Source organism: Montipora foliosa, chromosome 13 (genome assembly GCF_036669935.1).
Source record: "Montipora foliosa isolate CH-2021 chromosome 13, ASM3666993v2, whole genome shotgun sequence".
In the NCBI taxonomy this organism is placed as follows: Eukaryota; Metazoa; Cnidaria; class Anthozoa; order Scleractinia; family Acroporidae; genus Montipora; species Montipora foliosa.
Genome location: NC_090881.1, coordinates 1,731,918 through 1,749,417, shown reverse-complemented (window position 1 = coordinate 1,749,417; position 17,500 = coordinate 1,731,918). Strand labels below are relative to the sequence as shown.

Here is a 17,500-nt window from a genome sequence, read left to right as displayed (position 1 = left end):
GAGCCTAGAAAGGCTTATTAGGGCAGTGCTGGAAATAATTTTTCTTTATTCAGAGGACATATGTCCTTTCAAATCTTCCTTTTGGTCGGACATTTCACAAATTGGACCGGACATAATTTATTGACTGACAAAACCTTGAAGAAGAGAACTCAAGATGTGCTGCTGACATGTTCGGTCATCGTGTCTGATCATAATCTGAAATTGGCCGGACATTTTCAAAATTTGGTCGGATAATGTCCGATGACCGACTGTTATTTCCAGCACTGTTAGGGTAAACACAAAAGAATATACAATCATGTACACTATATTATTTGGCCACCATTATGAAAGAGGTCAATGCATGTATGGATGATTTGTGATTTTAGGTTTCTTGGCTGCTCGCTTTGTGAGGCTGGCTACTCACCTTGATTTCGCATGTGGGCCTCAAGCTTGATCTGTGTTTAAAAAAAACTTATTTATTAATATGTGACTTTAGACCAAAATTCAACTCACAGTCATGTAAAATGTTTTATATGATGCATGATCCAGAATAAATTGCCATTTAATGAAATTTAGTGATCATCCTCAGTCAAAACCTATAATAATTATAGAATAAATTATTTGATTCAGAAAAAGGCAGCTTGAATGCACTTTCCTTGATTATTACCAGTGGTTAACTGGAATACTGCTGGACATTGCATCTACTACTCCTAGCACTGTACTTCTAGTACTACTGCTGAGTAAGTGCTAATGCTACTGCTAGTACTCCTACTACTGCTGCTGCTGCTACTACTACTACTACTACGAGGGTAATTAAGAGGATGAGTGAAATTAGATTAAAAGGAGTTGAAATAATTATTGTTTAATTTTAAGTTTGTAGAGAGTGTTGTATAGGTTGCACTATACATTACATGTAGGTACTGCAAAAGCCATAAAGCACATCAGCAGCATCGTTAGGTCATTAAGAAAGCCACCTGCTTATCAGAAAAAGGTGAAATAAATTTGTGTGACTCTTTCAGTGGCATAATGACAGTACAACTACTGTCGTTTATTCTATGTTTTTGTATACTAAGAGTACAACATACTAAGACGTGTCTTTAATCCTGTTTAGGAAAGAAGCCTTAACATCAAGAGGAAGGGGACAGAAATCCCCACTGTGTTCAAAGGAAAGTCATGGGTATGACCATTGCTTTTTGTATAATTTTATTTTACATTCATGACCCTTCACAAGTTATCTTTGCCCTGAAGCGATCTGATTGTTGAACTCATGATATTGTATTAAGAACATGCACCTTTAGGTAATGCTCTAGTGTTGGGTTAACCCATTCACCCCTAAACCGTCCTAAACCAGCTACATTGTATACTTAGTATTTTACTCTGCATGTCTAATGCCAGATAATTTTACTCATCAATGGAGAACCCCCAGGAGTCAATGGGTTAATGTGCATGTAGCTGTAGTATTTATATCAAAAAATAAAAGAACAGATACAAAAAGGTACAGTCTGTCTCCGCCCACAAATAGCAAAGGCTAATCGTGGTGGGCGGAGCTACACGCATTCCGTGGTTAAACGGGTCAACTAATTATTTTAACAAATAAAATAAATAACAAAGGACAACAACTTAAACCATTAATAATAACCAATAATTATCAGTACAGTCACAATACAAGCTACGGCAGAATTGTAGGTTTTGGATAGATAATGTTCTTATTCAACCTTTGGTGAGCATTTTATTCTCAAACATTCAGCATGTTCATTGATGTACATGTAGTGTCCTGGTGTTATCATCATTCTTGCCTTGGATGCAAATTAACACTCCAGAACCAAAGATCCAAAAGAAGATAACAACAGTAAAGATCATGTTGCTCCATTTCAGTGTGCAATATGGTTTTAGACTGAAGAGAGACTATTAAGTTCATTACAGTTTTGCTTGCTGTTTAAGCAGCAGTGAAAGATAGACCTGAATATTTCAGGGCTGAACAGGATTTGAACCCTGACCTGAGCGTTGCGGTTGCAGCAGTATATCACAGAGGTCAGTTATCACATCCCATTCAGGCCTAATTTTTTCAGTTCAGGTCTGTCTTTTGCTGCTGAAAGCATCAAACAAAACTGTGATGATCTTTCACAATCACCACTCATTTGGTTCTCCACAGTTCAAGTATGTGAAATTCATACAGGTTTTGGACTATTGGTAATATTTATTGATTTTGGATCAATATAATTATTGTTAATTAAATTAAAATGTTTTTATAGCCAAAAAACAATTAGATTCAAGATGATTGTAGAAATGAGTGCAGCAGTAAATAGACCAGCAGGTACATGTAACAATGAATATGTGTATAAATGCAATACTTACCAGTACTGATGCAGTTGATGAAGAACAGTATCTTATCTGAGTAAAAAATCACATTCTTACACCAGTGTTCAGAAGCTGCAAAATTAGTGAAGATGTTAAACTGTGTGAACCGAAACCATCTTTAAATTAATCCATTGACTTGCAGGGGTTTCCCATTGATGAGTAAAATCATCTGGTGTTAGACAGAGTAAAATGCTAAGTATGGCTGGTTTAGGCCCGTTTGGGTGTCAAAAGGTTAACCAGCAATGTGTGGTGTATGATTATATCAATTTGATCTGTGCAATGCAGAGTACATCAGTTACACTAGCCAGCACTCCATTAACATATTGATGAAAACCGCTGGTGCGATGCTTTAAAGAACTGAGCTATGAAGCCACTAAGGATCATAGCTTCACTTGATTTCATATCTGCAGTTCAACATATATTTATTTATTTTTATTGAATACACAACAGAATTTTACATTATACTAGTCATTAATACCAAGAAATGATGATACAAATAAAAAGAAAAAGAAAACAAATACAACTTATTATATGACATACAAGCCAAAACAGGATGTAATAGGCAGCTATATACTGACATGCACAGGAACTCAGTGAGATTGAACAATCAAAGAGGGCGAATAAAGTAAATTGAATCAATGACATGTAAATTTCTCGACCTTGTATTTAAAATTAATATTATTAACAACTTGAGACAAAATAATTTGAGCTCTCTTTTATAAATGTATAACAAAGGTAAAGTTAAACTTTCTCACAGTTCGATGCCCAGCAAGGCTTTGCTTGAACAAGCGAAACATGATTTTTTTAGGTTCTGGATTAAAACTAGTATTGTTTGTGGCATTAAACCACCCCACCAATTTACGAGTTCAACATAATTATCATTTGTTTCATACATATATCATTACACGAACATTCATTGGTTCATTCATCACAGGAACACTTGAACCCACAAATGACCAACAACCAACATCAGTCGCTTCATTAAGCTCAGTTGGTTAGAGCGTCGCACCTGCATAGTGAGGTCATGGGTTCAAACCCCGTTGAAGTCCTGAAATTTTCAGACTTCTCTACGGAAGTGCAAAAATTGCGTTCATAACTGCGAGGATCATTATAGCTCCACTTGATTTCATATCTGCAATTCAATGCATGGTTCATTTCATACATGTATATCATTTCATTCATATAATTAAAACTGTTGGTGACCTCACAACTAACTTTTTGGTATTGAAGAAATGCAATGGAAAACTAGTTTGTCTAAGTTACCAAGCTTCAATACACAATTGGACACTGTCCGCACAAAACTTTTTGTTTAATTTGAACATACTTTACATTGCATACATGTTAAGTACAACACTATAAAAATATGTGTTAATGGTTTCCATAACCTCACACCATATAAATTAGTTTATACTAGGTTAAAGATTCTTTTTGTCACTTGAATGTGATGTCATCACAGTCTGGGTGAAACGTTGCCCGCTAACACTTATTTCGCTAAGTTTTTTTCTTACATGTAAAATTAATACTTCTGTCAACCCTCTTGGATAAATCTTGATTTGCTGGGGGATATGACATTGCTATTTCCAATTAGTTTTAGGGAATTTTAAACCCATTTCAGCAATATTGCTCTTAGCCAATAAATGTATTGTTAGCAGTTTCCCTATGCTTTGTTGCACATACATGTAGGATAAACTGTAATGCAGAATTGTTGTTACTTAATATTGATATTCCGTGTTTAATAATATACATGAAAAAATTGCTCGATTCTGATTGTCTGAGAGCAGTGCAGTTCAAGTGTAACGTAGTGCAAAAAAAGTGTAATAACAGTGTAAATTACACATCAAAATTCTGGATTATGATTGGCTAATATTAAACAATACGCTTTGGTCAGAACCAATGAAGTGTTTTGTTTTCAAATTAAGCGTGTGCCCTGGATGGCACAGTTTTTCCCTGGTTGCGTGATATGCGTGTGTTCCTTCTACTTAACCATCTCGATTTTTTTCATATATATTATTAAGAGGTAATCACATGATTTTTCTCGTGCAATTTAGAATAAATAATCACGAGTAAATTTTTTCAAAGGCTAAAAAGTGCACTAGCCCTACAGGCTCGTGCAATTTTGGTGGTCTTTGAAAAAGAAATTACTAGTGATTATTTATTCCAAATTTCACTGGAAATCACAACATTTCATTACCAAAAACTACCGGTAACTAACAAGTTTTGAAGTTGATAGAGGGGTCTTCAATTGACCAGTATTATCACGGTTGGACTGGATCAAGCATCAAATAGAGGCTGATGCAAAGGAAAATAATTTGCATTCCTCTGCATGAGCCTCTATTTGATGCTGGTTCCAGTCCATCTGTGAGAATATGAAACTTGCCTATTTATTGTAATGTTGCCAAACCAACAAGACCAAAGTAATTACACACCAGAATATTTCCTGAATGAAATACTGTACCTGTCAATCCTGTCAATTAACCATAAACTGGAGTCATATACATGTATCCTAGTCAGAATGCTAACCAATCCAATGCAGCTGCTGCTGCTAAGTATGGGAAACCTACACGTAGAGTGACTAAGTTGCAATAAAACTATTGGTCTTAGCTTTGCATCTGACTGGTTGAAATATTCATGCAAGTTTTTTTAATTCCAATATAGATCAAACTTTAAACACTAGTCTTGTCTATAGTGTCTGTTCGCGTGACGTCACAAAAATTCCGAAAACGAGGCGCCGCCATCTTGGAGGAGTAATGTTCTATTTGTAATGGCGGCAACTGAAGCGTGTCCTTGTGAGAGCGAGACAAATTTCAAGTTTATTCTGTCTGCCTATGGCGAGTCATTACAGGGCAACAAAGGGAGAAGATATGTGGAGAAAATAGCGGCCATTGGTATCGACCCTTTCCTTATTCCGGATGAAAACTGTACTCCGGAATGTCTTCCTCCAGTCGAGTCGTGCGATCTTCTGTCATATCTAGTGCTCGATACGAGTTTTTATACAAAGGAGCAGTTTAAAAATTTCAGAAGTCTCCTTGCGTACAACCATATGGTGTCTGGCTTTATTACAAGTGTTCTTGGACAAACATTGCGAGATAAATACGTTGTTCTTGCAAAAGTGAGACATTCCAACGAATGAATGATCCGCACATGCCATTGTGGATAATATCAACCGAAGAAGGAACTGTTCTTTCAGCTCAATGAACCCTTGACTATTCAATTTGACATCCCGAAGATGCGTCCTCACCTTTCAAGATGTTTGAGGTCCAGTCGAATGGAACTTTTTCCAACCGTTGATCTTTAATAATGGGCATTTTCCCAAGTGATAACCTTTTAAGCCCTAACAGCGAGTAGCAAATAAGTTCTCCTGACCTTACATTATCACTGCCTAATGAAACATGCAGGTCAGGAGAATGAATAAAAGGACCATCTAAGATAAAATGTGTCAATGTTTAACTGAACAGTACCATAAGAAATGCACTGTATTGCAGAACTTGATATGGGGCTTAAAAGGTTACATTCTTCATTGCATGCAGTTATATAAAATTATGTAAACACCCTTGTTGTTATGATACGCTGTAAGTGACCATTGCCACATCTTGTACTTGTTTATTGGGAAAAATCCCACAGATGAGGGACAGTGATTTCCAGGTAGTACCCGCAAAGATTAAATCCCAGTAGAGAACTAATTTTAAGGTAGAATGAAAGGACCCAGTTATCTTGAGAGGGATTTTTTCATTCTGTACGAAAGGACAGTGTGGACTAAGGCCCCAATTACAAATGACTCCTGATATTAATACTGTTTATACATGTATTAAATTTTCCCTTTGATTATTGAGCATAAACAAGACAAATTGGAAGGAGAATCTTCATTCCAAAGAGCTAGAAATATTGTTGTATTTATTTTACTGCCTCTCCAACCCAGTGTTAGATATTAAAGGAGGATCACACCATCCATTCAACAATATTTTTATATTTGATCAATTTTATTACCTTTGTCCATGGATAAAAATATTATTCATTACTAAGGCTCACCATATTTTAGCCTACGTGTAGACGTAGGCTAACCATATTTTCTACAGGATCAGACAATTTGATCGAAACAGTGTCAAGTATCTGTGTGGGAGGCTAATATGAACCTTGCAATATATATATTTCATAATTTGTATGAAAGAAAGCTACATTATTAAAATTATACAATAAAAAACTATGTACAAAGGAAAGGTAACATATAAAAAAACCAAATACATGGTCAAAACGTCTCTATAGCAGACACCAACTTGTTGGTCAAAATATCAAGACAAAAATATCAAAAAATAAAAAATAAAAAATATCAAGACAAAACAACTTTAGCTAGCAAAAACATAGTTTTGGTTTTCAAAGCTGACACTCTTCGCTACTAGTGGGCTATAACATATAGCCTAGTAGTAGCTCAACCAATCAGAATGCAGCATAGATAATCGACCACTAGCTGGATTTTACTAAATTGAAATACACTGTCAAACTCTTTCAACTAAGCACTAGAACCCAAATAAGGCTGCACTGGGTACTAGATTGTCAATCCCACAAGCCTTGCCCTTAGAAACCATAACAAATTTTCTGTTTTACTGAGCTTTAGTTCAATTGCTATTAATTCATATCACTTAATTAATTCCTGGGCCAACTGCATAAGTTTTTTTTGAAGCTGTTCCCAAATTGGCCAGGAAATTAAAAGAGATAAACGAACATCCATGACAGTTAACCAGGTGACAATAATGCGAAAAACAACAATTCTAGAAACATCAAAACGATAAACAAGATCTTGGTGTGGGACGGCCAGTCGTAGTTTTATCAACACCAGAACAAACTCCTGAAATTTACTCAATGACAGGGAGCGTCTGTTGACATGTGGAGATACAAAGGAGAATGTTTTCATTAAAACTTCCCTCGAGGGTAACCCAGTGTAAAAGCGAACTTTACCGTCATCTCCCGTGATTGCGTGAGTTCGCTTGGCTCAGTTTGCGTGGCCATGTTGTTCCCGTCTTCCTCCTCCTCTGGAACCTCTACCAAATCTCCTTCATCTTGAACCGCGAAAGAAATATCCCTGATTCTATCTTCATGGGCTTCTGATTCATCTTTCCTGGACATTTTTTGTTTAACAGCCTGATCCTGTTCTTCACGCTCCTTCTCGCGTTTACGTCTTTCTCTTATTCTCTGGGCTCTTTCTTGTTGTTTCTCCACAGGCGGCCCAGAGTCGGAAGGTAAACAATTATAAGGATTTGTATGGGAATCTCGATAACAGACTGAAAAAGATATTTACCCGCAAAAGTTCTCAATAAAAAAGCCGTACTTTATTGTCATGGTGAATTTCTTGCCTTTTGTGTGGTTTTTTGCCTGATTGAATGCGATTTAAGCGACTTCTCAAATTCCCGAGTCGTCACTCTTCCCTAAATAAAGGAAAGGCTGGCAACTCATTTCTAACTTACCTCAGATCTCGCCGAAAAAATGCACACTTCTCCGGCATCAGTCACGCTCAAACTCCGGCGATGGCTACACGGATAAATTTACTTCCCCTTGACCAAGTTTCAAGGTCCAGCGAGTATCCATTGCTGAGAAACTGCGAAAAATATTCAAATTTTCAAACTCCTTCGAGGCTCGCTAACAACCAATTTTGACACGGCTGGTCAACGGTTCACTGAGCCTCCAAACCGTGAGCGCAAACCTACGCAAGTGTACCCATAGTTGGGCAGAGCAAAACAAATCCCAGACTCGTCCCCAAATACCTGCCTGGGGTCATGTTCGAGTTTCTAAATCGGCGAACGATATTAAAAGTTCCACACTGAAACCTTAAACACAGCTCCCATCGCTTTGGTTGCCCCACCGCATGTTATAAATCCGGATTTTCATCGATTTCCGTAAGTACTGAAGTTGTTTGAAGCCTCGCGCGTGCAAAAATCCCCTCGTCCGATGACACTCGACACCACGGCTGTTTTTTTGTTGTCGTTGGAAAAAGTATAGTTTTGAGCCAAAGAAATCACCGCACCGTAATTTCTACTGTCCAAAAAACAGACAAGCGAGATTGTAACTCGGATACCTTCCAGGTATTCCGAGTAATAATTGTTAGTTTTCGATCGATATCGCTTGATGCACCGGTGTGAGCAATAACTTTGAACATTTCAACGCAACTGGAAGCGCAAAAACAAAGCACAGATGATTTCAACGATGGCATTTTCCCTGGACTCTCAACAGAAAATTTGTCCAAAAGCTAAAATTAATGCTGAAAAGGTGCAGCGACCTTTTCATATGAATTTCTTCTGCAGTCATGATAATGTGAGTTGTTGACGGATGAAAAACAGGATTGTTTTTCATACACTAGTAAATACCTTCGACTGCGTTTCAAACTCCATCCAAACAGCTTCAGTACTTACGGAGTTCGATGAAAATCCGGATTTATAACATGCGGTGGGGCAACCAAAGCGATGGGAGCTGTGTTTAAGGTTTCAGTGTGGAACTTTTAATATCGTTCGCTGATTTAGAAACTCGAACATGACCCCAGGCAGGTATTTGGGGACGAGTCTGGGATTTGTTTTGCTCTGCCCAACTATGGGTACACTTGCGTAGGTTTGCGCTCACGGTATGGAGGCTCAGTGAACCGTTGACCAGCCGTGTCAAAATTGGTTGTTAGCGAGCCTCGAAGGAGTTTGAAAATTTGAATATTTTTCGCAGTTTCTCAGCAATGGATACTCGCTGGACCTTGAAACTTGGTCAAGGGGAAGTAAATTTATCCGTGTAGCCATCGCCGGAGTTTGAGCGTGACTGATGCCGGAGAAGTGTGCATTTTTTCGGCGAGATCTGAGGTAAGTTAGAAATGAGTTGCCAGCCTTTCCTTTATTTAGGGAAGAGTGACGACTCGGGAATTTGAGAAGTCGCTTAAATCGCATTCAATCAGGCAAAAAACCACACAAAAGGCAAGAAATTCACCATGACAATAAAGTATGGCTTTTTTATTGAGAACTTTTGCGGGTAAATATCTTTTTCAGTCTGTTATCGAGATTCCCATACAAATCCTTATAATTGTTTACCTTCCGACTCTGGGCCGCCTGTGGTTCGCCGTTCATTCGACAAAATTTCCGTCTGCTCGCCTTGACTAGTAATAACTTTAGGCACCCTACAAAAACTAAGGTCTGGACGTCTCTTTTTATCGTTGGAACATCCAACGATTAGACAAACCGAAGGCATCGCTACAAGACGCGAGGAGTCGCGTGTCAGATTTCACTCCTCCAATATGGCGGAACTAACTTTTTACCTACGTCATAGTCATGTGACCGCACAGACACTATAATTACTCTCAACAAAATTATAATCAACTGGGAAGCCGTACAAAAATGTTTATTAATTAAATATATTCCAATGCTAATTAGTTACTTTTTTTATTAAATGGTACACCTGCCTTTTGTACATTTAGGAAGTGTCAGACTATGATAGTCAAATGAATGAAGGGGTAGTTTCTAAAGAAACTGTGGTGCTGAGTCGGTGGGGAAGTAGTATACAAAAATTTGGTTTTATCAACGGAGTTGATAATGTAAATTGGCCACCGTACAGAGATTCTAAAAGCTGACGTTTCGAGCGTTAGCCCTTCGTCATTCGCTCTGACGAAGGGCTAACGCTCGAAACGTCAGCTTTTAGAATCTCTGTACGGTGGCCAATTTACATTATCAACTCCGTTGATAAAACCAAATTTTTATGATAGTCAAAGATGAAAGAAAATAAAAGAAAAGGAGTTGGAGTACAAATGTAGTTGGAGACACGTTTTGTAAGTACAATGCACACACATCTTGACAGTAAAAAAACTTTGCCAATTTCATTTTGCAATAGCCTTTACACAGGACAGTTGATGGAGCATCATAAGCGCCTTAATTGAGAAACAGGAAATGTTTGCCATTTAAACAACATCAAACAAATTGTTTGGTGACCAAACATGCTCTTGAAGTGGGTGGCCAAACGGTTAAACATGTTTGATCTAACTCAGATCAAACTCCTCAAGTTCGCCCATCAAGCATGAGAACAAAAGAAATGTTTTTGTTGTTTTTGATCGAATATTTTGTGGCCTTCAATTTTTATCAAACACGACCAAACACGATCAAAGAGCCCCCAACAAGGTGGCCGAATGGTAAAATGCTTGGTCACCAAACAATATGTGATGTTGTTTAAATGCCAAACATTTCCCGTTTGGCCAGGCCCTATAAAGACATTCTCATTATAACCAACAAAGTCAAAGTAGCTAGTCAAATCAAAGATTGATCAAGTTGATTAGTCAAGTCAAAGATTGTCTTAATCCAATTGTTCACACAATCACGTCTATTGTTAATGCATCCTTTCTAACATGTGTTTTTCCATCAAAATGGAAAACAGCTGAGGTTACACCAATTCCAAAAGACGGCGACCACGAACAGGCAAACAACAATAGGCCCATATCACTCCTACCAGTTTTATCTAAGGTTTGCGAAAGGGTTGTACATAATCAACTGACTTCATATCTGCAATCAAATGACACCCTATCAAAGACTCAAAGCGGTAACAAGAAATGGCATTCGTGTGAAACATCTGTCATTGAAACAACCGACACAATTCTTAACGCTATTGATAAAAAGAAGTTAACTGCTGTTGTACTCTTAGATATGACCAAAGCCTTTGATAGTGTTAATCACGAGACATTAATTTTAAAATTGCAAGATGTCGGAACCTCCAGTCATACTCTCCAATGGTTTCGCAGTTACCTAACCAACAGGAAACAAGTAGTACGAATCCACTCAACGCTGTCTGAGCCTTTGCCTGTGACCAGTGGTGTACCTCAAGGGAGTATTTTGGGGCCAGTACTATTTAGCATATATACGAATGATCTTTCCTCGATACCACAGAAATGCAACACCCAAAGTTACGTAGATGATACGAAACTCATTACTTCCTTTCAACTAAAAGACAACCTGGATGCAATTACTGACTTGAAAGACGATCTGTTTAAAATAGGAGAATAGTGCTCCAATAACCTCTTGTTACTTAATCCTAGCAAAACCAAGTTAATGATATTTGGCAGCAGGCAAATGCGTGCAAAATTGCAATTTCATTCCCTTCCCTTTATGGGAAAGGACATCATGCCTTCAGACACTGCTAAACACCTGGGCGTGATTTTGGATTCTAATTTAACTTACGATGAACACATAATTAAAACGGCTTCTTCTTGCATGTCCTGCCTCGGCCAAATAAACCGCGTCAAGCATGTTTTTGACAAACGTACACTCCTGACGATTATCAACTCTTTAGTTTTTAGTAAATTATTTTATTGTTCCAATGTATGGGCAAACACGTCGAAGTGTAATATTAACAAACTGCAGGCTGTGCAAAACTTCGCCTGCCGCATTGTGAGCGGCGCGCGTAAATATGACCATATTACGCCCATTCGTAAAGAGCTCAATTGGCTACCTGTGGCAAACCAGTTATATTACCGAAGCGCTATAATGGCCTTTAAATGTATGACGGGCCACGCCCCTGAATATCTGTCTTCAAAATTTTTAAAGCGAGCCGAGGTGAGCGGTCGTAGCACCAGAAACTCTCAATTGTTGAACATTCCACTTTTTAAAACCGCTAGCGGCCAAAGAACCTTTTATTATAGAATAGTTAATTTATGGAACTCTTTAGATTATAATCTTAAACTGTGTGATTCAGTCACTGTTTTTAAAAATCACCTGAGGACCAAATTACTTAAAGAACTGTAATTTAATACTTATATATTTTAACAATTTTTAAAATTTTATCTTTTATCTTTTAATTGTAAATAGGAATATATTTGTGTTAATATTGTCTTTGAAAAGCCCCTTGGGGAAAGTCAGTAAAGTATGTATGTATGTATGTATGTTTGCTACGACAAAATCATTCTCTTTATTTATAATTATGTCAAGTTACTGTTACAGTAAATTGGTTATTAAACCCTGACAGGAAATGTTTGCTCTTCTGTTTAAAGGTTCCAGAAGATCAAGCAATTATGGTTGGCCTCCTCTACTTGAAGGTCAAAATTACATTTTTGTGGTCAAGTAAAGTCTTAAACGTTTGTCATTCTTTACAACAGGAAGTCAAATAAAAGTTATATGTTAAGGTTGCTTGGACAAAGATTGTTTGACGAAAATAATGTGCAAAGAAAAATTAAAGAATTTTAAGAAAACAACTAAACCTTTGAGTTTATAATACATGTTTCAACAGAAACTTGTGCCATGCTCAGTTAGTCAGAATACAAGCGATGGAAGCTGAAATTATAATAAATAGAAAATGCTTATGTGAAAAAATAGTAACAACTGAATGAAGTATTGCATGAAATTAAAGATAGTTTTAGATTGACATAATGTAATTGTTGATTCAAAGAGGGTTGTTTCCCTGAATACACATAGCCTCTTTTAACTTGAGTTGAAAACTGGTGGAGACGTGATCTAAAACGGGAAAAAAAATTTGCTGAACATGAGGCGTGACAATGTTCAAAACTCTGCAGATGTTTGATGTTTGTATTCTGACTAACTGAAGATGGCAGAAGTTTCTTTTGAAACATGTATTATAAACTGAAAGGTTTTGTCGTTTTCTTTAAAGGCTTTATTTGTCTGCTGCTATTACGACACAAAGAAAGGGACTAATAATGATGTTTAAGTAAAGATCCAATGTCATTTAATCAACTTTTGAAATCGAATAAAGTATTAAGGCTGTTGTTTTGTGCCATTACATGGGCATTAAAATGAATTTACCCATAGTCATTATTTATTAATGTTTATCAAGAATTAATGAACAATGAAATGAATGTAAATGCAGTTATTATCTGTTAATGGTTATGAAGGTTATAAGTGTATTTTATCATCTACTTATTATCTGTTTATGGTTAGAAATGCATTTTTATCGGTGAAAATAAGACTACATGTATCTCTTGATGACCTCAATTATTAACATGTACTTCATTCGTATTTGAAGGATTGATAGAATTGTATATTTGATAAACTAAGCATAATATTTGAGTATTGTTTTGCGAAAAAAAAAGGGGTATTTGATATATAGAGGATATTACATGGCCGCGCGGGGATACGAATTTTATCTTCGAGTGCTGAAAGTATCTGTCACGAGTGAGCAAAGCGAATGAGTGAGAGATACTTTCAGCACGAGAAGATAAAATTCGTATCCCCAAGCGGCCATGTAATGTTCTGTTTTTTATATAGATATTGATGAAATGTCTAGATTTAAAACAACTTGTTTTATTCGTTTTCAAAATGATGAAAAAATATTTCACCAACCACTAAAACACGCATGTTGTGTAACATGAAACAAGATATGAAAGTTATGAAAAGCAAATCATGATAATGTAAAATTTGCAATAAAAATGTTAATGTAGCAGATAAGAATTATATTAAAGCACAAAAGTATCGTACAATGAAGAGGAAGCTCGCGTTTTATTGGCTAATCGTGTTCGTTACCATGACAACAGCTATATCCTCACATGTGAAAGATACAAATGATATGTTCACTGCACGCAGTGAAGATGTGATTTTATAGTAAAAGGAGAAATCCTGGTCTTTCATCAGTATCTATATAATAAATAGAGGATATTACATGGCCGCGAGGAGATACGAAATTTCTCTTCGAGTGTCGAAAAATATTTCATGAGTGAGCGCAGCGAACGAGTGAAATATTTTTCAACATGAGAAGAGAACTTTCATATCTCCAAGTGGCCATGTAATATTCTATTTATAAACACCAATTAAATAGTAAATCATTTCACGAAAGGCATGGAAAGGCGCGATTTTCATATGTAACCATAGTAACCATAGTATTTTCACATGTGAAGATATCATGTTTTTGTGCAAAAGCTCACTTGGTATTTCATTGGTGTTTATATAATAAATCTATTTACTGTAGTGCTCAAACCTTGATGTTGTAAAAAATCTGCTGCCATTAAAAGTTATGCCAGTGGAGGTGTCCTTGTCAAATGTTTCTTGGGATTTTTTTTTAACCAGGTTTTTGCGTGGTCACTTAAGTCTTCATTTTAAATTATAATATGCAACTTTTTTAACAGGGTCAAACCAGTCCCACTTTTTCAATTTACAAGTCTTTTACAGGTTCAAACCCCTGTCTGTTTCATCGATTCACAGGATGTTTACAGTGTAGTGGAAATATTTACAGGGAGTTTACAGGTTGGAATAAGTCTGGTGTATGCCATTTACATGGTATTTACAAGATTTTGGCCATGGAGTGTTCGCAATTTACGTAGTTTTTACATACTTTGTCCGCAATATTTACGTCTTCTTTGCAGCATCTTCTAAGATCTGCAAAAGGGCATTTTAGCTGTAAACTTTCATTTACAGCGTTTTCAATGTAATTTACATGCTATTTACATGTTATGATCTAAATTTACATGTGCATGTAAATTTATCGATTTTTCCAGTGATCTGTTCTGGGGTGTCTCTCATTGGTATAAGCGATCACAGCTTAGTCTAGGTATGCCGTAAAATTTCAATTCCCACTCCTTCAAAATAAAATTAACTCAATTAATTATAGGCAATTTAAGCACTTTAACTTCACTAAATTTCGAAGTGACATTTTGACACAACCGTGGGACAATTTGAGAGAATTTCACACACGTCCCAGTGATATGTGGAAATCGTGGAATGATTTATTTATTTATGAGGTTAACCGTCAAGCGTCAAATGGTCGAATATTTAGCCGTCAAAAACGCAATTTTACTGCCAACCGTCAAATGAGCAAGCCAATATCAGCCATCAAAATGTCTCACATATCCTTAAATCAAGAACTAAATGATTGACTTAAATAAGGTCAAGTTATGCTGTTTATAAATGATCGTTTTAATATATCACACAAATGCATTCATGTGCAAGTTCTTTAACTCCTAGTCTCGGATGAATCTGGTTAACGACAGAACTGACTTCCGTCTGTAAACACTTCCGGTGTCATAAAACGTCAGTCATCACGGGTCACTTCACTTGACGTGGCAAAACACCAATCCTATAGGCCATTTTCGAAATATCAAATATTCAGCTTGATAGTGAGTCAGTGAGGAAAAAAACGATAGAAACACGTTGGAGTGAATGTGAAAAATGTTTGCATATCATACACTTTCCTTTGTCATTGTCCTCTAAACCTCTCTTTCGAGCTGAATTTTGATATATCGAAAAAAGGCCTATAGAGCGTTTTTACATGACGTCACGGTAGCCATGTTGGTGTTCCAAAACAAAGGAATGGCGGCCATGGTGGTGTACCAAACTAATCCTTTGGGAATTGATCTCTATTTTTATTCAAATACTCTCTTTTGTTTTAGTAATCCAGTATGCCTGCTGGTCACGTGAGTGAAATCGCTCTATTAGTCAAGATAGGAAATTGAAAGACCCTCAGATTTTTGCTCTAACGGGTACATCTTTCAAAGATCTCCCTTTTCTATAGGAAATAAGGGGAGGATTTTAAAAATTTTCTCAGCAAAAGCTGGTTTTATATAAGATCCCAGTTGTTGTTTAAGAAAATCTATTTGAGATGAGGCACTGCATGATGGCTGATACTCTGTAATAAACGGCAAGATCTTTTTGCGCGCTTTTTGTTTATTTTTAGAGCCGACATTCTTTTGCTAAACCTGACTTTAGATGAGAGCATGTTCACAAGGCTTATGTGGATAACCCCTGTAGCGTATTCTTTGTTAGAATTGTGCGTTGTTTTCTTCAAATATTGGTTTCAGGGAAGCGTTAGTTCAGAGAAGCCCTGGGGCTTAGCCTTTGAAGAAGCCTTTCCTGACCCCCAGAGGGCGACGGGAGGTAAAGTGCATGAACTCAGTGAACTAGAGAGTTTCTGTCGGTTTAAAGTGCGTGCGCACACCAAGAGTAGAGTGTCCTTGTATCCTGTGAAAGGAATAAAAGATGTGAATCTCAGTCGTGAATTTTACAGTCGAATGATGGCTATTTGCTGTAGCTCTGTGAAATTGTTTATTCTTCTTTGTATCTTTTCTAAAGAAGCGGCTTGTATGAACTTTGCGTTTAAAAGTGGTTTTTCCCGTTAAACAAGAAAGAGTTTTCTTTCCAGATAACGCTCATAAATTTTTTGAGGAAGTGAGTAGGTAACGGAGGGTTATCAGTTTACGGAATGTTTTATATCTCCTATATACATTGATGGACCAGGCGATTAGTAAGGCCAGCGGTAACGAAGATAATTAGACACATAGTATAGTAGAAAACCGAAAACCTCATTTTAATGCTTAAATAATAGCACTAATTGGGACACCTTGGAGAACAGATTGCTGAAGGTGCTCCTTGGTTAAATAAAGCTTATTATTATTATTATCTCGCAGTATAAAACTTTGGAATGCTGTCCACATTATGAGTAGTATAGGGCGCATAACGTAACCTACACCACTTGAGAAGCTACACTTAGAAGTCAAAAAAGTTCGGTACGGAACCTTAGTACAATTCTAATATACATAATGGTATGGATCTTTCTACTTAGAGAGCTAATTCACAATATTATTAAATTTTATACTCTATAAAACCTACGCAAAAACATGGTGATATTATCTCTACTAAAAGCCTACTTAGAAATTTATTCAGTTTTTATACTCTCATTATCTCTTATAAACCTACACGAGGGCATCATAATCTGGTTATCTCTACTAAAAGCCTATTTAGAGTCATATCAAACTCTTATGCACTATAAAAACTGCGTAGAAAATCAGTAAAATACAGATTTTGCGACAATACTTGTGTTTCTGGATTTCTGAAGAAGCAAAAAACCTAAAATCTAGTGCCCTTAGCGCCCTAACTAAGTATTTATCTTAAATGTTCTGGCAATGTTCAAAGTGTTTGAGATGACCGACTTCTGCATCCGCTCAAGTACACCCCGCGCTCTCGCTCCTATTAGGTTCCTCACCGACTTCTCTAGATGTTTAGAATAGCCACCCAGTACGTCAATTATTATGTTGTACTGTTCAACCCTGTAACGATTATATCTCTGCTTCAGCTCCCACATCATGGGCCCATAATTGAGTGTCTTTTCCTCATCTTTCTTGGCTCTACTCTCAATCCATGTGCAGCTCATTTCAATTGTGTAAACGTCTTTCCTCTCGTGGCTGACAAGACGCGCGTCGATCCGATTTGCTCTTACTTGGTTGTGC

General features: G+C 36.9%; 1 long non-coding RNA gene across 1 annotated transcript in view; it reads left to right on the top strand.

The window, feature by feature from the left end:
• LOC137982578 (uncharacterized) overlaps nt 1-16,985 on the top strand; it is a 19,484-nt gene extending 2,499 nt beyond the window's left edge. The window contains exons 3-4 of the long non-coding RNA XR_011118752.1: nt 1,091-1,156; nt 12,326-16,985. This is a non-coding gene — a long non-coding RNA (uncharacterized lncRNA). The remainder of the gene's footprint in view (nt 1-1,090; nt 1,157-12,325) is intronic.
• Nucleotides 16,986-17,500: the final 515 nt, after the last annotated feature.